This window comes from Diceros bicornis, chromosome 25 (assembly GCF_020826845.1).
Source record: "Diceros bicornis minor isolate mBicDic1 chromosome 25, mDicBic1.mat.cur, whole genome shotgun sequence".
NCBI classification, from domain to species: Eukaryota; Metazoa; Chordata; class Mammalia; order Perissodactyla; family Rhinocerotidae; genus Diceros; species Diceros bicornis.
In genome coordinates this window covers 33,351,203-33,376,162 of record NC_080764.1, presented here as the reverse complement: position 1 = coordinate 33,376,162, position 24,960 = coordinate 33,351,203, and the positions used below count along the sequence as shown (strand labels likewise).

The following is a 24,960-nucleotide window of genomic DNA, read 5'->3' as shown; positions in this document are numbered from 1 at the left end:
GCACTCGCTAAGTTTGGTTGAAAGAAGAGTTTATTTGGAGGGCTTGGGCCTCCAGATCACAAACCAAAGAAAGCATCAAGGCCAAGAGTAACAAGACCAGTAGCCAACAGAATGTTGTGTAGCTGCACTTGACAGTCTTCTGTTGTCTGATATTGATTTTCCTTACCAAGGAGGAGCTGTCTGATTTCATCATTATGAGGTATAGTATTGATTCCATTACCTCCAAATGCAATTTTAATTTACGAAGTAGAGTTTTCTCTCTCTCTTCTTGGTAATCCATATTATCTTTGGGAATGGCCCTGCAATGCTAATTTTAGTTCCCTATAGGATATCAGACGGAGAATCTGAATTAATTACGTACCCCTTATAACTTGAATATTGAAGAAGTTTTTTTGGGTGTTGGGAGTTCAAGACTCCCAGTTAAAATAGTTAATGTGGCTTGGTGTAAGTTAAAACTTGACCTTCAAGGACTCAAACTTATCATAAATAAGGTCTAATTAATGAATAGCTTTACCACTGTTTTTCTATTTGACAGCCAATTTTGCCTGTTCTTAAACCTGGAAAGAATGAATGGTGCCTCACAATGGATTACTACAACTTTAATGCTGTGGTCCTATCCATTAAGGCCCCTATATCCAATATCATATTAATGGATTTACTAAATCCATTAATCAGCAATCAATAAATACCTTGCTATTACAAATTTGGCTAATATGTTCTATTCAGTGCTTATTTCCACAAGCCGTAGATCCCTTTGGGGAAGACTGAGAGAAATACTAACTATAAAATTATTGCAGTGTACCAGGGTCTTTCTTCAAGGGGATACAGACGTCCCTTCATTCAGAGTGTTCTGGGGCTGTAAATCGGCTCAACTCTGGGAATTGATTGAAGGTCCATGACTCTCTTTTTCATGATTCAGGTTAGACTTCCATTCACTTGACCTAGAACTTTTCTGCTTATACAGATGTAAGAATTTAGTAGGCTTCCTATCTATTTCACTTCTAGGAATACCACAATCGATTAGCCAACACCACAGGTCTGTGAGGGTCAGACTATTCTGATTGTTGCATTGACTCTGCTGTCCATTACAGTAACCATGCCCACCATGTCTTTGGTGGATAAGTGTGGCCACTTGGCCCCTGCCATTCTGGGATCCAATTATTCCCACTGCGTTTAGGTTTCCCAATTCAATGATTATAGTTCTCACAGTAAGTTCTGGCCTACAGAGAAGAACAATCACAGAGCTCTTCACAGGTACTGAGGCTGCCCTCACAAATTTATTTCTCATACTATTGGGGAAAAGTATGTTTTCTAGACACTCCCAGTTTAAGTGGATCTTAAATGACAAATCCACCCTAACATTCCCATCTCCCTAAGCTTTTGAATCCCTCATCTATATTAAACCAAGGCAGGTCTGACATTTCCAGCTCACTCACTGTGAGCCACCTTTTGGTCCATGTCTCAGAAAACCAAACAAACAAACTATTAGAGCTCTTTCTAACTCCCTGAGCTATAACATTAAATGCAGAATCTCTGCTTAGTGAGCCCATATCAATAAATTCAGCCTGATCCAACTTTATGGTCCTTCTACCATTGCCCCATATCCTTAGTATCCATTCCCACACATGCTTGTGTCCTCCCCGCAAATTCGTATGTTGAAGTCCTAACCCATATGTGATAGTATTTGAAGATGGGGCCTTTGAAAAGTAATTAGGGATAGATTCGGTCTTAAAGGTAGGTCTTCATGATGGGATTAGTGGCCTTCTAAGAAGACGGAGAAAGAGAGATCTCTCTCTCTCTCTCTCCATGTGCACACACACAGTAAAGGCCATGTAAGGAGAGAGCAGAAAGGTGGCCATCTGTCAGCTAGGAAGAGAAACTTCACCAGAACCTGACCAAACTGGCACCTTGATCTCAAACTTCTAGCCTCCAGAACTGTGAGAAAATAAATTTCGGTTTTTAAGTCACCTAGTCTATGGTATTTTTTATGGCATTTGAGCTGGTCTAAAAGAAATAACTCCACAGCAATGAGTACACCTCGTCCCCAGATCGTGGTTTCTAGTATCTTTCTCTAATAAAAGTAACCAGGGATCCTTGGAGAAATGGCTGATTCTAGGATTAGGGAAGGAAATAATACAAGATGAGTCTGCAGCAACTTGTAGTGCCAGAAAGTAAGACAGTGCTCGGAAAACAAACACACAAAAACAAAAACAAAAATAAAGAAGTGCTCAAAAACAAACAAACAAATAAATATGGTATCCTGGAACTAAAAAATGACATAGGTAAAAACTAAGAAAATCTAAATAAACTATGGACCTTAGTTAATAATAATGTATCAATATTGGTTTATCAATTGTAACAATGTGTCACATCAATATAAAATATTAATAAAACTTGATACGCACTATATAGTAACTTTGTACTATATTCTCAATATTTCTATAATTCTAAAATGGTTCTAGAAAAAGAGAGCCAAAAAACTCTAAAATAAGTGCTCTTTCTGTTATACCATTTGCTTTCCATTAAAAAATGTTTTTAAAAATTTGAATACACAACATAGTAAAAATTGATGAACCGGAGTTCAAATCTTCGCTCAATCGCTTCTTTGCTGTGTGAGGAAAGCCTCACAGCTTTCCTCGATATCCTCATCGAGTCTCAATATCCTCATTGAGTCTCAATACCCTCATTGAGTCTCAATATCCTCATCGAGTCTCAATATCCTCATTGAGTCTCAATATCCTCACTGAGTCTCAATATCCTCATTGAGTCTCAATACCCTCACTGAGTCTCAATATCCTCATTGAGTCTCAATATCCTCACTGAGTCTCAATATCCTCATTGAGTCTCAATACCCTCATCGAGTCTCAATACCCTCATCGAGTCTCAATATCCTCATCGAGTCTCAATATCCTCGTCGAGTCTCAATATCCTCGTTGAGTCTCAATATCCTCGTTGAGTCTCAATACCCTCGTTGAGTCTCAATACCCTCGTTGAGTCTCAATACCCTCGTTGAGTCTCAATATCCTCATTGAGTCTCAATATCCTCATTGAGTCTCAATATCCTCGTCGAGTCTCAATATCCTCATTGAGTCTCAATATCCTCGTCGAGTCTCAATATCCTCAATATCCTCGTCGAGTCTCAATATCCTCATCGAGTCTCAATATCCTCGTTGAGTCTCAATACCCTCATTGAGTCTCAATATCCTCGTTGAGTCTCAATACCCTCATCGAGTCTCAATATCCTCGTTGAGTCTCAATATCCTCATCGAGTCTCAATATCCTCATTGAGTCTCAATATCCTCATTGAGTCTCAATATCCTCGAGTCTCAATATCCTCATCTTTGAAATGAGGCTGATAATATTGGTTTATCCCACAAGTTCCTTATGAATATTAAGTTAATGCAAAGAGAAGGGTTTTAAACATTAAAGAGGACACAAATGAAGCTGTTATATTTCCGACTCCTTTACCAATTCTTATTATTACCAGGTTAATGGGCCTCTGTTGTCAGGCCTTCACAGTTTCTTCACAATATAGGGACTCATAAAATGTAAACAAAGGGTAAAAAAGGGGAAAGAGAAGCATGTATTAGAAGCATTTCAATTTTATTTCTTATTTCTTTTCAGATAGTAGGGGATTCTGATCAGGTCTGTTGCTTGACATTACACAGGTCCATTTGAATTGATAATCCAAAGATCTCAAATGAGATACTAAATTAAGCTACTTCTGTGTAATCTGGAGGGGTAAAAAAAAGACATATTGATTTATCATATCGGTTTTAAATATTTTAAAGTCAATTTAGATGTAGATTTAATACATTTCTTGTAGTATTAAAGACATGGTAATTGTTAGTATGCAGAAACTGAGTAGGGGCATAAGTAAATGGAATAATTACAAGCCAATCACCTTAATTAATACAAAGCACCAAACACTCAATAGCAAAGATTAGAATTGATCCTATGCAAACTAATTTGGATGACTTACACGAGATTTGTAGTCAAGATCCAGTGAATAATACAAGCTGGTATTTTGACCTCATGAATGTAAATTTAAGCATGTAAACCACACTGTGACTCTAGTATGTTTGATGCAGTTGTTCAATAAAATGAGCTTTAGAGAGATTATTTTAGATTTCAAATTCACTCACTTTAAGCAAAAGAAAAAAATAACTTGTTTAACTTGTAATTTAACAGAGATACATTAAAGTTTGCTTCAAAGATACACTCAGAAAGTTCAAGAAATAATCTATCTACTATGACCACTACAAGACTCATTTCATAGCTGTGGCAGTCATGGTTCCAACAGGGAGGCAGAACTACTAGGTGTGATATAGAATAAGTGATTTATTGTAAAGATTAGATCTTGCCCAATTCATGGGAACTGGTGAAGAACCCTATGGAAGGTTGTTTCTTTCCAGTCTGGAAATGGCTCTAGAGTCACTGTAAGGCAGCAGAGCCAGGAGAAAGGAAGAAAAGCTGACATGAGCCAGGGGAAAGCCAGAAAAATCTGGCACCCTCAAGAAAAACTGCAACCCACAAGGGCAAACAGGAACTACGTCTCTCACTGCCTCCTCCTTTGTGGATGTGGGTGGCCTGCAGAGGAAGCTGGCGCCTTCACCACAGGACTGCTCCCTTACCTGGTCCAAGACTCACAGAAGACAAAGGAGCTGAGGGCCTGGCGGCTGTTCCACACCAAGAACACAAGCCAGCATATTAGCATGGCTGGGTAAGCTTTGGAGGTGTCTGGAGCTCAACACTGACCTTCAGAGCACCATGGCTGTTGCTTTGCTTCTGCCTTCCAAATTTTGTGCAATATCTCTTGTGGTTAACCCTAACCCAGAATTATGCAGGGAAGGAAATTCTGGGAAACATGGTTCCAGCTTAACTACTTGACAGTATAAAACCGCCTCGACAACTCCTTCCCAAATAATGGAGGGACTAAGGCTAAATAGGCAGTGAGGCAGGAGAACAGCCTCCGCACAGAATCAGATGGTCCAACATTAGAACCTCAATTGTAACATTTTCTGGTTGTGTGACTTCTTTGAAAAGGCCACTTAAAATTTTCTAAGACTATTTCTTCATCAGTTACCAAAGTATAATATGCATTTAGTAGCCCTGCTGTGAACATTAAATGAGATCATGTATATAAACCACCCAATGCAGTTTCTTACTCATAGTAGGTGCTCAATAAATAGAAGCTATTAATCAGATAACTAATATCCAAGCTATGCCTTGAAACATGGGACACGTGAATTTTATCCAGAACTTTAGCTTCAACTTTAAGCTATGCATGACTTGGCATTCACCCAAAGATTTAATTGAGCTTTAAAAATAAAGTGATGAACCACTTCTATATAATCAATCAAAAATTGACCACATGACCCCTTTCTATTAAAGAGAAAGCTATCACAGAAATAAACTGCTATTTATTTTACAGTTAAAATTAAGGACATAAAGGGACTAAATATTTCCATAAGAAAAATGAGTTTTTATACAATCATCATCTTTAATCATGCCTAAGAATTACAATCAGAATAAAATATTTATCATTTTCTGGGATGGCTGATGGTGGGTTAGTCATTAATTATCCCAAATTTCCTCTGTGTAAAGCGTAATGGCATGAAATATTTGAGGATTTCTGTTTATACCATAACCATTAACATTTACCTTCAGGGTATTCTCTTCCTAACTTTGAGTACAACAGTGAAAACATTAATGAAATGCAACATTAATGAAAGCTCATATGCACCCTTGCCTTTTACAATTGTGATTTTAACACTTGACTTTTCCTCTGGACCCACCCTTGCTTCTGTCCTTCAAAAAGTGCCACTGTTGTACATTTCAATCATTCCACAGAGGAAAGTATAATAGATATTTCTTGATCACTATTGGGTGCTAGAACTGTGCTAGATATTTTACTTAATTTCATTTAATCCTATAAGAAAATTGCAATATATATTTATTTAAATATACATATTAAAAGTGAAATGTATATAATTATCTTTTTTCTTTTTATATATATAATTATCTTTTATTAAATTGAAGATCCAAGTTCAATAACTTACCCTACGTTTCACATTCACGGCTCCCTAGGTTCATTATGCTGTCTGTGATTAGGAAGTGTACAGTTTTGCCCACGATCTGTAATTGCATCAGCAATTCTACACACATGAAAATCAAAGAAATAAAGGACAAAATGATATAATCAGTTCTGTACTAGAACTGGGAAGATTATAGAAAGAAGAATTCTGGACCATGTCTGCTGAATGGTCTTTACATAATGCAGCATAGAATTTTGCATGTTTTGTGTTTAATAAGAACAATTTGATGACAATAACCTGGAGAGACAAACAAGAAAAGATCACTTGCAAAAAAACAGTATTATCACACAAATAGAAAGAGACAGCTTTTCACAGATCCTAGTACCTGAGAGAGGGAGGAAACCTACTATATATTCAGGGAAATCCAATATCATCTCAAGTTACTTTGAACTAGATAAAATATGAAAAAGCCCAGAAATTATCCACTGGCTGACTATTCATCTAGCTTTGTTAATAATATAATTGTCTGATTTTGCCAATACAAGAATCCCATGTCCCTGTAAACAATGTTAAATTCCTTTGAATTTTTATGTCATCTTTTAGTTTGCCTTCCCAGAACCATACTGTAGGCATTATTGAAATCAATACACTAGTTTTGCATAATATAATCTTAAAATGTTGTGTCAAAGTCTTTTTGAATAGTAACACTCTGATGTTAAATTACATTAATTCATACATTCACACTACAATCAGCTTCTCCAAGATCGCTTTCCACAAAATCAAAGAGTAGTTACGGAGTGCTGTAGAATTAAGCAGCAAATTTGTTGAGTAAAAATGTATTCAGAGATGAGAGTATTACCTTTCTGTACCTCATTTAGATTTATAGAGATAGAGTATACATTGTTACCAAACCACTGTGCAATATATTTCTTTAATTTTGTTTTGTTTTGTTTTGAGGTAACTTTCTGACTATTTTGAGATATCAGCCCAAATTAATCTGCTGACCCATATCTCCTTGTGAAAAAAATGGTTTTTGATTTCCTATTTAAAAAGTAGGAGTTTACAGATAGATTTTTTCCTATGGATTCAAACATGGCATATTTTTTATTTATATGCTAGCAAGACACAAAAATCAATTGTAAATTATTGCTTACACTATGCTTTAAGGAGGTCATATTTCTGTTTAGAGAATGGTACATTTTTGATGAATGTTGAAAAACTGTACAGAATGGTCAGGGGATTCTTGAAATATTCTAAAATACGTGCAGTTCATGAGAATGTTTAAATCGGGTTTAAGAAGAAGATTTGTCCAATGAGTTTTTATTCAAGTTGGGCACTTCTAAATATGTTGTCATCATTAGTGATGTATTCAATAACTTTTTGTGTAGCAGAGTAAGAATGGGAGCTTTACAAGGGCAGAAACTAAAACTTATACAAAGATACATAATCAATAAACTTTTTAAACCTCTACTATAGCCCAAGAAATGTGAAAGAGCTAAACTTTAAGGTTGTTCCTAATTCTAACCTTGCATGATTCTCTGAAAAACTTGTTGATGATTTTAGAAATACTAATTTATTGAAAAATTATGTACTGAGCACTTAAGCAGCACTGGAATCTGGGACTGTATACATGCCCGTTAAATAATATTTATGACTCTGTGGTACCAGAAAAAATGGCCTCCCAAAGAGGTCTACACCCTAATTCCCAGAATTTGTGAACATGTTATGTTACATTACGAAGGGAAATTCAGGTGACAGATGTAATTAAGTTGCTCATCAGTTTATTCTAAAATAGAAAGACTTTCCTGAATTATCCGGGTAGGCCAAAGGTAACCACCAGAATCCTTAAATCTGGAAGAGAGAGGCAGAAGAGTCAGTGTCAGAGTGATATGACGTGAGAAAGACTAACCAGCCATTGCTGGCTTTGAAGATGAAAGATGCCCATGAGTCAAAGATGTAGCCAGCCTCTAGAAGCTGGAAAAAGTAAGGAAACAGATTCTCCCCTAGAACCTCAAGAAAGGAATACAGCCTCACCAACACTTTGATTTTAGCTCACTGTGACCCATGTCAAACTTCTGATCTCCAAAACTGTAAGAATAAATTTATGTTATTTTAAGCCACTAAATTTGTGGTGATTTGTTACAGCAGCAATAGAAAACTAATACAGACTCTCTGACATAAATATGCTATAATAAGGGCAATCAGAGCCTACAACAAGATTACAAAGCAGAACACTTAATTCAGCTCATGGTAGCGGTGGGAGAGGTTAAGAAAAGGTTTCCCTAAGGAGTGATAAATACTGTAGCTGAGTTTTAAGGAATGAGTAGGATTTGGTAAGAAGTAAACATGGGAGAAATTTATTCGATGCAGAGAGACCACCATACGCAAAATTCACAGAGGCAAGAAAACATGGACGGTTTGCATATGTAGCTAAAGCTGTTGGGGAAAGACACAAGGACGAACGCCTGGTTTGCCTGTATGTTAAGCAGAGATGAGTGCATTTTATCCAACAGGCAGAGGGACACCAGGATGAAAAGAAGAGGATGAATTCAGAAAATTGGTAAGAAGTATAATGAATAATTGATTTTAATTTCAAGGGTCTAATTAAGTTTCCATATCTTCTCAGTAGTGGGCCGGTAAACTAGCTCTTAAAACAAACAAATAAACCAAATACTCTGACTTGTAGCTTTTGTCATTTTTTGTCATGTAAATACTCCCACAGTGGCCAATTTCAACATCACCTCATTAAATGTACAGCTGTGAAGACGTGCACAAATGGCTCTCAAAGGCCAGTGGGAGACAATTCCAGCACACCACTTTTATGTTTTCCCCAGTTAATAATAAAACCAGGAAAACAAAAAACTTGTGACACTTTAATATGTTACATTGTTCCCCTTTCTTCCTACCCTTTGAATGGGATTAGGGGTGCTCCTTATAGGATTCCAGGTCCATGCAGCTGCTCCATCTTGGTGACTTGTATGGAGCTTTCATCTACTCAGCAAGATGCAGTTGTCACAAGGGAAGAAATGGAAGCTGAGCTATGGGTCTTGCCTATGGAATCAGGAGTCTTTATGTCGTCTTCTATGAATGGGAAGAGTCTACTTGGCTTCTCTGTATCGTAGGCTCTCTGCTTTTACAATGCTTCTTTCTCCTATTGCAGATTATTTTTTTCCTATATACTATATCTTTCCCCAACACAGATAATCTCACCTAAATAATTTAAGCCGACTCCTTTCACTGATATCATCTCAGGTGGTTTTCAGAGGAAATATAATGCCTTCATTCTTTATAATTCTATCAAACAATCATCCAGTATTTCTCCACACAGTGGGGCTTCCAACGTTTGAAGGTTTTTCGGTGAATCCCCTCTCTATTACAACCAGCATTTAGATATATTTGTTCTAAAGAGAAATAATATTTAAAAGCTCATATAACCGTAATCTCATAGTACATGTAGCTGGAGCACAAGTTTCAGTTAAAAAATATTTCATGTTCTTTATCCTTAATTTATTCTAGAGGAGAAACTTTTTAAGTAAAACAAGCGATAAAATGCTTCATGTTTATATACATAACAAAGCTTGGAGTGAAGAGGTCAATAAGGAAATATCAATTACTTCATTTAGCAAACATTTATTAAGCATTTCCTACTTACCAGGGATTGCATAAATGCTGGGAATTAGAGATGAAAAAGACACAATAATCCCTATCCTCAAGGGACTCACAACCTAGAAAAGGAGAAACATGTTTTACAATTGTTTTAAATTTACAGTTTTTAAAATTGGCCAAGGTTTTTATTTCAACCCATAAAATGTTCACTTTATACTTTGCAGAAAAAGTTAAAACTGCAGAAAGCCCAAATACAACTTCAGTTAAATCTGGGATACTCAAAATTTGTGATGTTTATAGTTTTTAAAAATTCTGTTTTGTCTTCATATTCCGCTTTTCTTCTATCTCCTTTGCAATACTGGTAGTTGTTTGCATTGCACTGACAGCATATGTTTCTTCTGTGGAAAACTGAATGTTCCTGCAACGTGAACAGCATATTTTCGAGCTCTGAAAAGTACATCAGTTCTTCATCGCAATGAGCCATAGGCCACTAAAGTGATAGCTAATTAGATGCATTTTAATTCTTTTTTTAATATTCCTAAGCATCACCAGCAATTTTGTCATGTCACTTTAGGATCTCTTTGTGAGATCCTGAAAGGAATAAACAAATATCTTCTGCTTTTGTCTCATAACTATTAACTAGTAGACTAGCTCTCTGTAATTAAGAGTTTTATCCCATATTAACAAATTTCTCATCATTTACTTAGACGTAAGATACATATCGAAATAAAATTTTCAAAGTGTGGGGTTTTTTAATTAGGGAAAATAAACACACACAAAGAGACACTGCTGTGTCAGTTTTCCATCCTGACCATTAAGGGCATATTGAGAGAAGCTATTCCAAGGAGCTTAAGAAAAGGAAAATATAGACGGTCCCTGACTTACAATGTTGCAGCTTAATGATTTTTCAACTTTACGATGGTGCAAAAGCAATACGCATTCAGTAGAAACTGTATTTCGAATTTTGAATTTTGATCTTTTCCTGAGCTAGCGATATGCTGTACGATTCTCGTGATGCTGGGCAGCGAACCACAGCTCCCAGTCAGCCCCACAATCACGCCCTATACACCGATGACCATGCTGTTTGTCACTCTCAGTATAGTATTCAATAAATTACATGAGATATACAACACTTTATTATAAAACAGTCTGTCTTAGATGATTTTACCCAACTGGAGGCTAATGTAAGTGTTCTGAGCACATTTAAGGTAGGCTAGGCTAAGCTATGATGTTTGGTAGGTTAGGTGTATTAAATGCGTTTTCAACTTATGATGGGTTAATCGGGTCGTAACCCCATCATAAGCCAAGGAAGATCTGTATTCTCTTTTGCTAGCTTTTTGCCAGCATTTACTGAGCATCTATTATATCTATGTTCTGTATTTTGTTAAATGCTAGGAGAAGGAGAACAAGAACATAGCAAGTAATTAATGTTTGCTGAGTAAATAAAGAAACAAATGAAAATGTAGTATAGTATAGTATAGTACCATAGGACATATAGGATATGCACAAAAATAACAGTAATATGGACCCTAATAAAAACCAAGTGAAAAAAAGTGACAAAAAAGTGACATGTATCATCAAAAGAGCAAAATTACTTCTCCCTGAGAGGGGCCATAGAAGATTTCACAAAGGAAGCAGTGTTTCAGCATAATCTTGTGTAGAACCAAAGTCATGCTAGATCCTCAAATTTGAGAATGAACTCAAATAGCAATGTAAAGAACTTCCTTAAACTTCACTGGATACCTAGAATTAAAAAAAAAAAATTCCTGAAACTTCACTTGAGACAGTAAAAATATAAAATTTTATTTGATTAATTAGAGGTAATAGCTTATAAATAGGTCTAAAAGGTCTAGTCTAGAACCAGGACTAAAACAGAGTCATCCGTCCTGGAAAAGTTGGTTTAGAGTTCAAATTTCCAAGCATCACTACCTGTAATTCCAAAGGAATGCCATATTTTCACTAAATATTCAAATTATACTGACTCAGACCCCACAGTCTTGTTTTCCAGAATTTCAGCCCCACCACCTCTACCACCTCTACCAGCAAATGTTCCCCATAATTAAATACCCTCGAAATCTCTCCTATTCTGGTCTGGCTCCTATAATATTGCTTCTAGAACCTATCACTACTCCTGGGCACAAGCCTCCCACAGTGGTGATAGTAGCTGCAACTACCTCCTAACTGTGTTAGCTTCTTTCCTTTGCTAACCCTTCCCTAATTCTGCACCACAGCCCTGGGAGCAATCTTCTCCCAGGAGGACTGACCTCAGAAATAGCCACGTTCTTAAGGGAAAAGCAGATCCTCCCTACAAAAGGACTGCCTTTCCTTATGGTTCCACTGGGACAGCTAACAGAGTTTAATAGCCCAACATCAAAGCATTTTTTGTTATTCAGTCTAAATCTAGGGAATTGGTAGTATAGTTTACGTTAAGATGACAAAGTGCCTTTTCAGCTTCTCTTTTCATTCGAGTTAAAGAGGGGGACGGGACTAGTCTTTCCTCAGTCTCCGCAGATTCTATTCCCAAACCACTGAGAGTAAAATAGTAAGAATACACACAACTTATCCTCTGAAGAGCAAAAATAAGTAATAAGGTCATAGGGCACTTTAAAACCACACTTTCAAAATAAATATATTTTTAAAAGAAACAATCTTTAAAGGTGAAGCTACTAAAACTATAACCAGCTAAAGTCTCTATAAATGTACAGAGGAGAAAAACTTATTGGACATTTCCACCTTTAAACATCTGTTTCAGTTGAGGATATTTAATTTTCATTTATATAACTTAAAGAACCACAAACATTGTGTTATTTCTTTATTTGTTTTATAGTAGGACGTATCATTTTATTTGTTTCTCAAAACAATAGTCACCCTAAAGATAAATTCAAACCTCAAATTCTTGAAATTACCTTCCATTTTAAGAGACAGTTTTATATTTTCTTAGGAGTGTAGGATCCAGGTTCAATTACAATTCCCAATTGAGTACTAAAAGCAAGCATATAAACTGAATCCTACAACCAGGCTTTCTATTTAAGCAAAGATGATAAGAGGAAGTAGAAGTTCAGAAGCATCAAGCCGAAAAAGGGACAAAACTGTGTGAGCAGGAATCCAATCATTTGGAGATTTGACGTGTCACGACAGCAACTCAGTTGCTGAAGAGCCGGAAAATATAAACGTAATTGTGAAGCCAGAGTACAAGGTAGACCCTTAATCAGAAGAGACTGATGGTGGGAACAGGACCCTGGTTACAGGCAACTCTGTGTTATGGCCAGAGTGGGATTAACACAAATTTAGTGGGATGCTTTGTTGTTCAAAGTTTTGTTTGATGTCAGATCCACACATGAAGCTTAACCCACAAGCAGAGATTGTGCAGTGGGGCAAGAATCCAGGAAGACCAAGAAACTAACATATCTTCTAATGTTAATATTCTGATTTAGAAGTCAAAGTCCTCTACCTATTTTCAAGAGCTTCAACAACACAGTCCAAGCACAAATTTTCTTATATATTAGGTTTAATAAGTGCTATTAAAATGCATCTTTTAAATCACTTTCTTACATTAAAATAAGCCCTTATTAGATTGATAATTCTGATTTAAGGTCATGACATTAGTTTCTATACTTCCTTGCTGTAGGAATACTATATATGCACTTTTCTTGGATAAATCAAGCTGTGTAACTCAGGCAAAATGTTTCACTATAGCCCGGGGTAGAAATGTGAGTTCTTTCATAGCAGTCAATCTAATTATCTTTTATTTTTATTCATCTCATCAAAAGGGCACATTCATAACTTTGAAAAGAGCTTATTAAAATAGACTTCTTAAATTTACATATTTCAGTAATACTGTACATACTATGAAAAAGCCAACAATATTACTGTAGCTCCTGTTAAAATTACTAACTTCTTTTATAGGCAAAACTGTCAAAAAATATTTCGTTTAGAATGAAAAGCTTTGACCCTGTTGCCTCTGACTAGGCAAGTTTATTTTGTGGCAACTAACATTTGTGCTTCAGTCAGTCAACAAGTATTTACTGTCCACCCTGGGGTCACATTCAGCCCTATAATGGGGCAGCAAAGAGAGCATGAATAAACAGAATTTAAGACAATCTTCAAACCTCATTAAATCAAGAGCTTCAGATTCCTAATCACATATTGTACAGATGACTATTTGATTTTCTCTATTCTCCCAGAAATTTCTGAAGAAAGGTGGCCCAATACAAAAAACGGCATGTGGGGTAGGGTAAAAATATATTATCATCTGGAAAATTAGTCTATTTTCAGTATTTAGAATAAGATAACATATATATTGAATAAAGGCAAATAAAGTAATAGGATTATGTACTTACCATTAAAACATAATAGCTCACATAATAAACCAGATCAGAGATGAGGAAATGTTCTCCTTACAAAAACAGCTCCCAGGATTTGTCTATCGCCAAACTGACTATCTAAATTTAGCTAGGGGATATGTCAATCAAATGAACAGGGTTGTGGGCATCTGGTCAGCACTAGAAGTTTAGAAAAATAAGTCACTGAAAACACTGTCTTCGTCCTTTTAAACACCATCTAGAGAACAATAGACCACAGACTTTAAATACTGTGATCCCAGTAGGCAGCCAATACCTCTGTGGAACTAGCTAAGCTGAATGTTATTAAGCACATAGTTTCTCACTAGCTGTTTCGATGATTGTGTGGTCTAGTAAATATTCGTGATATTTGTGGTAGCCCTACATCTTTTGAATACCCTTAGTATACTTGTTTATTCCTATAATTTCCTACATTTTTATGTCCCTATAATGTTAGAATTTCCAACACTATGAGTCATGGCTCCCTAAGGGAAAAGGCAAAATTCAGATTCCCAGACTTCTGGTTTCAACTTTGGTTTGTAAAGAGCTCAGAAGTCATCACTCCGTTCCTTACAATAAAACAAAGCTGAACAAACTAAAAATCAATGACTCTTCTTAGACTACTAGAGGATATGTGTTGCAGGGTAAACCATTACCCTAAAATCTGAACATACAAGCCAAATCAGTGAGACACAGCCAAGATCAGTTAACCTGGAACAGAAGCCATCGGAGCCATAAACCGATAAGAAAACTTCAAGGTAATTTTGATGAATTGCCAAAAATCAAATGTAGACTAGAGTGAGAATAAAAATCTCCTGGGCACTAGTGTTAGGGGAGGTCTCAAATTCATAGGATTTACCTCCAGAAAGTCCACTTCTCAATGTGAAGATCCAAGAAAGAACCTATTCTAGATCTGACATTGGGAAATTTTCCCAGAGTTTTCTCCATAACAAAGGCCTACTATCCAGGGAAAAGACATTACTAGACTCTTCACAGCTGGGAGAAGGGCATTTCTCCCACTCCAGTCACACATACTTAAGGAGGAAAAAAAATCTAAAAAACACTTGTGAAAGTCACATTCCAGGGACACAAGACAACTAAAAGACTGAGATTAAGTTACAAAATTAGAGAATGCTTCCCCTTATCCATACCTTACCACCACACAAAGAGAGCTCTGGTATAATAACTAATTTTATATATAACTATATAAACTATATATTGTTTTCTCATTCTTAATTAATCTAAAAGATAACAGTTTGTTTACAGTAATAGTAGTAACAAAGTATTGGGTGGTTAAAGCATGTGGATAAATAAAATGAATGACAGCAATGAATTGAGAATACTCTGGTATAGGGGGCCTACAGTATATGTGAAGCACATAGTCTGATTTTAAGGTAGACTTTAGATTACTTGCCGAAGTTTACAAACTCTAAGGCAACCACTAAGATATTGCTAATGAAGTATAATTAATATGTTAAGAAAGAAGAGGAAATGGAAATATATATAAAGTACTCAATTAAGATCAGCAAAAGCTGAAGAAGAAGAAAGGAAAAAAGAAAAAAGAGAACAAATGTGATGAATTCAAAAGTTACAAAAATGTAGATATTAATCCAACTATGCCAATAATCATTTTAAATATGCATAGTCTGAATATGCTAATTAAAGGATAGAGAAAGATATACTATGCTAATACTAACAAAAGAAAGCTGGAGTAACTATATTAATTTCAGAAAAGCAAATTTCAAAACAAGGAAGGTTATTTCAGGGATAAAGAGGAGCAGTACAGAATGACCAACGTGTTTGCACCTAACAAAATGTCAAAATGTATGAGACAAATGTGATAAAACTGAAGGAAGAAATAGTCAAATCCACTGCTATCCTGGAAAACTTCAAAACCCCTCTTTCAGTAATTAATGTATGAATCATGTTAAAAATCAGTAAGGATATAGTTGACCTGAACAGCACCATTAATCAAATTTATCTAATTGACATTTATAGAAAACTCCATCCAATAATAATAAAGTACACATTCTTCTCAAGGTCACGGGAACATGCTCCAAGATAGATCACATTCTGGAACATAAAGCATACGTCAACAAACTTAAATCATAGAAACCATGCAAAATGTGTTAAATTAATTAAATTAGAAATTAACTAAACTAGAAATTAATAACAGAAAAATAGTTGAAAAATCCATAATTATTTGGAAATTAAATGAATTAAATAACGATCAAAAAAGAAGTCTCAAGGAAAAAATGATTTGAACTAAATGAAAATGAAAATATAAAGTCAAAATTTGTGGGATGCAGTGAAAGCAGTGCACAGAGGGAAATTTTTAGCAAAATTTACATTTTGAAAATATTCAGGTATTCATTATTAATTTAACATATAAGCACCTATTATATGCCAGGCACTGCAGTGTCCTACCCTGGACGACATCTCTTGATTGATGATAATACTGTTCCCACTTGCCAGTTAATAATTGGTTTATTTGATATGTAACCTAGTTTTGTTCAAAGGAAGCTCATAAGACAAAGATTTCACTCTCTGCAAAAGAGTGAGAGAGTGAGAGAGGGAACGGGAGAGCAAGATCAAGAATGAGAAGCTCTCTTTCTTCCTGCCTTTGAGGACAGCTGTGTGAGGATGTGATGTTTGGAGTTATAGCAACCACCTTATCAACATGTATAATGGGAAGACCAGGAGAATGACAAGCCCACAGTGCCAGCATCATTAATTCACTAAACCATCTTCAGACCCACCTCCTCCAGACCCACTGTTCTAGGAGAAAAATAAACTCTTAATTTGAAATCGAATTTCAGTTGGTTTACTTGCATCTAAAATAATTCTCACTGAAACATTGCTTCATAGGGTTTTTACAAAGACTGAATAAGATAATCCTTTTTAAATAAAAGACAAACCACTCCTCTATTCTAACTCCTTCCATGGCTTTCCATCTCACTCAGAGTGAAAGCCAACTACCTTACAACACTTAAGATTTCTTCCTCACTTCCCGTATCTCACCATTAAATGTGACCTCCTCTCTGCTGTCTTTCTCCTTGCGCCTTCCCCTCCAGCCCTTTCGGCTTCCTTGCCATGCCTCCCACACCCCAGGAAAGCTCCTTCCTAAGGATCTTTGCTGTAACTGTTCCCACTGCGCAGACAGATCTTCCTCCAGACATATGTTTGACTAGTTCCCAACCAGCCCTCTTTACTCAGACCTCACCTTCTCAGTGATGCCTTGCTGATCGTCTTGTCGATATACTTGATCGCCTTTATCCTGTTCTACAATTTTGTTTTTTCTCATAGCACTTTTCACCTTTCTCATAGTGTATAATTTACTTATTTATTACGATTAATTATATACCATCTAAATATATGCTAAAATGGAGCCACAAGAGGGCAGGAGTCTTTATCTCTTTTGTTTATTGATGTATCTCAAGGACTCAAAGCAGTGCCTGGCATATCATAGGTGTCTAATAAATATATGTTAAATTAATGATGATTACATGAATATTTTCAAAATGCCTGGCACATTCTACCTATTCGATAAATCTTCCCTTAATCGTTGTATGCATACTTGCTTGTCCTTGCCTTCCTTGTGGTCAAAGCATGCAGTAGGTTCCACCTCACTGTTTTCTATGTTCCTACCCTTCTTACTCCCTTTAGCTTCTCTTTTCCCCTGTGTTCTTCTCTGTGTACAGTACTGCTCCACTTCCTATGGTTGCTTCTCCTTGCCAAAGAGCATTATTCTTATTCACTCAGCAGATATTTGCTGTGTGCCCACTATGTGTCAGGTAGTGTGCTAGGTTTTAGACTTTCAAAGACCAATAAGACAGCGTCTAGGCTAACAGATGCTCTGGGATGTATTCTGTCATGTGCCGACGTGGTTAAAATAGTGCTTTTGTGCTCTTATGTGACAAATGAATAAAGGTTTTTGCAGAACATGCCCAGGTCCAGGGTGAAACGTGTGTGATGGTCACTGGTCAAGAAAACAAGCAGATTAAGCATGCTGAACAACACACTGCAGAAGGAAAGGTCAGGAGAACTGTACCATGAATTATTGTACAAACAGAAGCTCAGGGCTCTGCCACTAAGGAGATAGAAGGATAGGGGTCTTTTAAGAGCATAAAGGAAGTTGGTCTAGGAGTACAGGAGAGTACAGACATTATAAATTTGTAGAAAACAGAATATTTTGGTCAAAGACACAATATCTTTTTAACGAACCTACTCTCCCAGAGAAGTTATAAAATATGATATACATTTTATATACTTGAAATTGTTGAATTATCAAAAACATTAAAAAACTACTCTTAAACAAGTTATTCTAATTGATTCTTTCTTTTGGTAAGGATATTTTCAGACTGTATTTTTTTAATGTAGAAATTTCCATTTCTCAATAGCTGTCATAATGCCAAGTGAAGAAGTTATTCATCCATGAAAGCTTCCTTTGTTAAAATACAGATCGCATTATTTATACAATCTGAATGTTTAATGAATGCATACAAATTCAAATGTCAATGTAGATAAACTAAAATTACATTTCCATCAAGGAGAAAAAGCTCTTCAACAAAGAACAAGACTTGTTTTAAGGTGAAAAAGTTAAAAGATGATTCCTAAATTGTTTTTTAAAAAGTAAATGACAGAGAAGTATATGAGGGTTTCCTTAAAGGTTATCTTAAATACAAATGGGAAACCATACCTTTAAATAATGAATGGTGTAGCCATTTCGTTTGGTAGTTTAGAGAATAAATTAAAATAACACATTTTTATCCCATATCATGAAAAAACATGGTAAAATCATCCTCATAAGGATAATAAGTGCAATTTAAGATTTTAGTCTATGCATCCAGACTGAAGTGGCGTGAGCTTTAATGACTCAGGGTCTTATCAATAACACATCTGAGCAGAATTGCCATTCACAGAAGAATTTGACCATAACAAAAGATTCTGCAAAATTATATTTCAACTATGTAAAAACTTTTCTCAAACAAAATCTTATACCCAGGTTTGTTATTCCAAAATATAAGGAGTTATGACAAAAGGAAATGATCAGATTCTCTCAATTCTTTCCTACTATGATTGTACAAGGCAGGACTTTTTGTGGAACCATTTTCAAAAGATTTCCCAGATAACATGGAAGTCATATGGAAGGAGATGATTGAGTTTCATTGTCCTCATAGATGCTTCTTAGCAAGTTTACTCTTTCTGTAGACAAAGCAAATTGGTCAAAACAGTGTGATTTCTGCCTTACTGAGAACCTAACTGATGATACACTTGCCCTCCTCAGACCTGTTCTAGCTATCCCCCTTTAATTAACATTTCCACCACTAAGTTATTCTCAGTGAAATAGTCAACAAACATTTTGGTAGTGTCTGTAAACTGAGCTTTATTAGGTATAAAGGGATGGGAGGGGAAGGAAGTTTGAGAGAAAAACAGAAAATCTCCCCTATCATTTTTCTCATGTGCAAACAATCTGCCCAGCACTGTTTGGAAGAACCATTCTTGAGTATATAAATCCTGGCTGCTGTACATTCTGGAGGAAGAAGCTACTTAGTTGTCCACTTGGGAAGCCCCTCAAGTGCAAATCAACATATGTGATTTGAAATCTCTGCACTTGTGAATTTCAGTTTGAGGCCAGGAAAATTATTCTTTCAGATGCAAGAGATAGCAACCTAAATTAAAATGACATAAAAAGTAAAAGGTAATTTGTTCATGTAACCAAAAATTATAAAGACAGTTTTGGGTCTGGGGACTTAAACGATATTACAAGATGCAGTCTGTGTCCAGCACTTCATGATTCTTTGTCCTATATTGGTTTCATTCAGCATAGCGGCCCAACATGTCACCACAAACACAGAGTCATGACTCTCACTCAATGTCAAGAGCTGCTCTAGTTTAGAAACTCAGAGTCTCTTCAGTGAGAAGAAGGTTGGAACTCCTTGAGTAAATTATACACTGTAAAACTGTGTCCTAGTTTCCTTCAAAGGAAGCTGAAGCCACTTACCAGAAAGGATTATACATTGGAGAAGGGAATGTAGGGCATTACTGCATACTGGCCCAAAATGACTTAATCTCTCAGGCCCAAAATTTCATTTGGTCCTTTAGGACTTCTCCCTATTAAATAGTCAACAAAGAATAACACCACACTCCCTGAGGAACAGACAAGATTAAAGCCACATCAACGATTTAAGAGATGAAGATATGGTGTCTCCTATCACATCACCGTTCAATTCTCTGATTTCAACTTTGCAGAAGAGTGATGGATCTCGGACTATGACAGTGAATTGCTACAAACTTATAAAGTCTAACTGATACTTAAACAATACTCCATCCAACAATGCTAAAATATTTTTTAATTGAAGCTCACATGGAACAATCACAAAGACAGAAGGTATCATGAGCCATGAAAAAAAGGATGAAATTTAAAAGAATAGAAAGGATACAAAGTATGTTCTCAGACTACGGTGGAATTAAACAAGATATCAATAACATAAGACAGCTGAAAAATCCCAAATACTTGGAGATTATAAAAACACACTACAAAATAACACATGGTCAAAGAAAAAGTCTCAAGATTAATTAGAAAAATTTTTGAACTAAATGAAAATACAATTTATCAAAATCTGTGGGCTACAATGAAAGTAGTGCTTAGAAGGATATGTATAATACTAAATGTATGTATTAAAAGGAAGAAATATTTAAACTCAGTGTTCTAACTTTCCACCTTAGGACATGAGAGAAAGAAGAACAATTTAAGCCTTAAACAAGCAGAAGGAAAGAAATAATAAAAATAGAACAGAAATCAATGAAATCAAAAACAAGAATTCAATATAAAAAATCAACAGTATCAAATGTTGATTCTTTAAAAAGATCAATAAAGTTGGTAACTATCTAGCCAGACTAATCCTGAAGAAAAAGAGAAAGATACAAATTACCAATATAAAAAATGAAAGAGGGGTCATACTTATCGATCACATGAACATTAAAAGGTTAAAAAAAGAATACTGCATAAAACTCTATATCTACAAATCTGATCATCTAGGTGAAATGGATCAATTCTTTGAAAGATATAAACCACCAAAACTCATACAAGGAGAAATAGATCATCTGAATAGGCATATATTAAAGAAATTCCATCAATAATAAATAATCTTCCAAAAGAGAAAGCATGGATGTAGAGGATTTCACTTATGAACCCTACTAAACATTTAAGGAAGAAATGATACAAATTCTCTAAAATCTCTTCCAGAAAGTAAAAGTACAGAGAACACTTAACTCACTCATTAAGGGCATCATTGCTCTATTGCCAAAACCAAAGAAGACATTACAAAAAAGGAAAATTAGACACCAACAATTTTCATGAACAGAGATGCAACAATATCTCAACAAAATGTTCTCAACAAAATGTTAATTAATTGAATTCAACAATGTATAAGAATTATGAACCACAACCAAATGGGATTTATTACAAATATGATAGGCTGGTTCAACACTCAAAAATAAAATAATCTATCATATCAACAGATTAAGAAAAAATCATATGATCATATCATTTTTAATGGAAAAAAGCATTTGAAAAAATCCAGTAATTATTCATGAAAAAAATGTCAGCAAACTAGGAAGAGAAGGAAATCTCCTCAATTTGATAAAGAACTGCTACAAAAAAGTTATAGCTAACATCATACTTTATTGGTGAGAAACTGGACACTTTTCCCCTAAAATCAGAAACAAGGCAATAATGTTCTCTCAACACTCCTATTCAACATTATTCTAGCTAATGCAATATGATAAGAAAAGGAAAAAGTTATACAGATTGGGAAGTAATAAATAAAATTGTCTTTGTTGGAAGATAACAAAATTTTTTGTCTAGATAGAAAATTCCAAAGACTCTCCAATTACAGGTACTAATAAGCAAGTATAGAAAGGTTGTAGGATATGAGATTAATATACAAGAATCTGCTACTTTCAATACATACTAGTAATGAACAATTGAAATTTGAAATTAAAAAAACAATATAATTTAAATAGCACCAAAAAAGTAAAATACTTAGGTGTAAAGCTAACCCAGGCAAACCTTACCCCCACCCCTCTCCTTGGAATGTCTGTTCCACCCACTGTTCCCATTGCTGGAGCCATTTCAAGAACACAACCTTGAGATAATAATGTGTTGTTGAGACCATCTGGACAGTTTGAAAAGTTTGAAAAAGAAGCAAACATGATTCAAGGGAGAAAGGATAGCCTTTGCAACAAATGGTGCTAGAACTATTACACACTATATGCACAAAAATGAACCTAGAGACAAACCTCACACCTTAAACAAAAATTAACTCAAAAAGGATCAAAGTGTAAAATGTAAATCTATAAAACGTGTAGGAGAAAGTATAGGAGAAAATTCTACATGACCTTTAGTTCAGTGATGAGTCTTTATATAAAACACCAAAACCAAGATGTATGAAACAAATAACTGATAAGTTGGATTTTATTAAAATCAAAATCTTCTGTTCTGGTGCCGGCCCAGTGGCATAGCAGTTAAGTGCACGCACTCCGCTGCTACAGCCCAGGGTTTGAAGGTTCGAATCCCAGGCACGCACTGACACACTGCTTGCCAAGCCATGCTGTGGCGGCATCCCATATAAAGTAGAGGAAGATAGGTGGGATGTTAGCCCAGGGCTAATCTTCCTCAGGAAAAAAGAAGAGAATTGGTATCGGGCATTAGCTCAGGGCTAATATTCCTCACAATAAAAAACAACTTCTGTTCTGTGAAAGATATTCTTAAGAGAATGAAAAGACAAGCCACAGATTGGGAGAAAATATTTGAAAAATACATATCTGATAAAGTACTTATCTCCAAAATATACAAGAGCCTTTAAAACTCAACAATAAGAATACAAACAATCCAATTTTAAAGTAGGCAAAATATCTGAAAAGAAAAATCACCAAAGATACACAGATTCTAAATAAGTCTATCTTTTTCAAAAGTCAGTTTACTGTATTTCTGTGGGTCCAGCTTGCAAGTCAGCCAGTGGTCACATCTTCTCTATGACCTCCTCCAACAAATACTGTCACAATAGCATATCCAAACAAACAAATTTACAGAGGAACATATGAAGAGAAGCTCGTGGTCCTACTGTACAGAGAAATGTAACCAAGCAGCACACTGGCCACACGGTTCACTAAAATTTGCCGAAACAGTGGCAGCCAAAAAAAGGGATATGATGGGGCCCCATGGCATAGTGGTTAAGTTCGGCGCACTCTGCTACAGCAGCCCAGGTTCGGTTCCCGGGCACAGACCTACACCACTTGTCATCAGCTGTGCTGTGGTGGTGACCTACATACAAAATAGAGGAAGATTGGCATAGATGTTAGCTCAGGGCGAATCTTCCTCAGAAGGAAAAAAAAAGGGATACGATGAGGTTGCCAAACACAACACGGGTCCGTTTACTCGCCACACAACAGGAGGAAAAGATATGGAATGCCAGGCTTGTGGCAAGGAAAGGGGTTTTATTTCAGGTTATGTCAGCCAGGAGATGAGAGGAAGCACTAAATTTGTCTCCCCAAAAGATGGGAGGCAAGGGGTTTTAAAGGTTGTGAGGAATATGACTACATGCAGGGAGAGGGGTGGTGAGATAAGGGAACCTGCAGATGAGTGTCATTGGTTGTCTGCTTCTGTGATGGGTTCTGATGCCAGGAAGCCAAGGAAACTTTAGTTTCTTGATATTCTCTGGACATCAGTTTTCCTGCGATAATCTTCAAGGACCAACAATGAGCCAAGACTTCAGCGTGAGGCCACGTGGGGTTTAACAGTTTGTAACTTCTGTGTGTGCTGTGCCAGAGGGAGGTCAGCGCTCTAATCTCGATCCCAGTTTCCTGCATATGCGAAGCTCAGAAATACAAAGGCTAAAGAAACCGATATTTATATATGAATGTAACTAAAGAAGCAGGGAAAGGGGATGGGTGCTTTTGGTTTTAAGCCCATATATGCTAGGTTTAATATAGGGGAACCGATATCAGGGCCAGTATCAAAAACCATCTTCAGGGCGAACTGATTTGGAAATGACTCATATAAGGCAAACGGGGTTGGGGAGGGGGCTCAGGAGTGCCAGGTGTTAGATGACTGCAGACCACTGGGCACCTCTTCATAGACAAAAACGTTTCAGATCTGCTGAATGAGACATTCCTGAGGAATCTCAGAAAACATTAGCTATTTTCTTATCAGGGAGAGAAGGAACAGCTTGGGCAGAAGACGTAAATCTTCTACTAACAAGTCATTATCTCTACTGGTTGCTGACTGGCCACTGATTTGCTTGCCTGCGCACAGTTCTAAGCATTTCTTCGAAGCACACTGTGAGAATAAGACAGCAGAGGGGGCAAGGAGGGAGTTATGTAATATATGTGCAGTGTATACATAGTACATAATTTTTGTGCAGGAAAAAATTACCCTATGCCATATCCTGAAGAGAAATACTTTGAAACCAATCTAACCACATTCTACCAAACTAATATTATCCATATCTTACCACTAACAATTAAGAATTACATTGAATTAAAACTAATTAGCCAAGATAGGAGATTTTATATATTAAAATTTTTTTTTTAATTTAGGTTCAAAAATTCATTTAGCCTTCCGAAAATCCTCTTAGGCATTTTGATATTAATGGCTAATCAATTAATTTCTCCTAGAGTGTTTGCGAAAGGCCCATAAATGAGTTGATACAAGTCAAATCATTAGAATAAAATTCGGGGCTTTTTTTTTTTCTATTAGACAACTACTTTTTTTGTTAAGAGTAAACTGAAAGAATCCAGAGAAGTTACATTAAATCCAAGTGACTTTTATGAAGAAGAGGAAAAAGCTTTGGTACACCAATGTCACATAAAATTTCAGAGTTTCAAATGAAAGAAACCCAGAGATGGGTTTGATGAATCTTTTTGTTCAAATGCAGGCCTAATCATGTGTCTCATAAAGGAAGACTTATCAG

The 24,960-nt window shown here is 36.0% G+C and overlaps 1 long non-coding RNA gene across 1 annotated transcript in view; it reads right to left on the bottom strand.

Moving 5' to 3' along the window:
* LOC131421835 (uncharacterized) overlaps nt 1-24,960 on the bottom strand; it is a 261,141-nt gene that overhangs the window by 43,370 nt on the left and 192,811 nt on the right. The window contains exon 4 of the long non-coding RNA XR_009223957.1: nt 9,691-9,763. This is a non-coding gene — a long non-coding RNA (uncharacterized LOC131421835). The remainder of the gene's footprint in view (nt 1-9,690; nt 9,764-24,960) is intronic.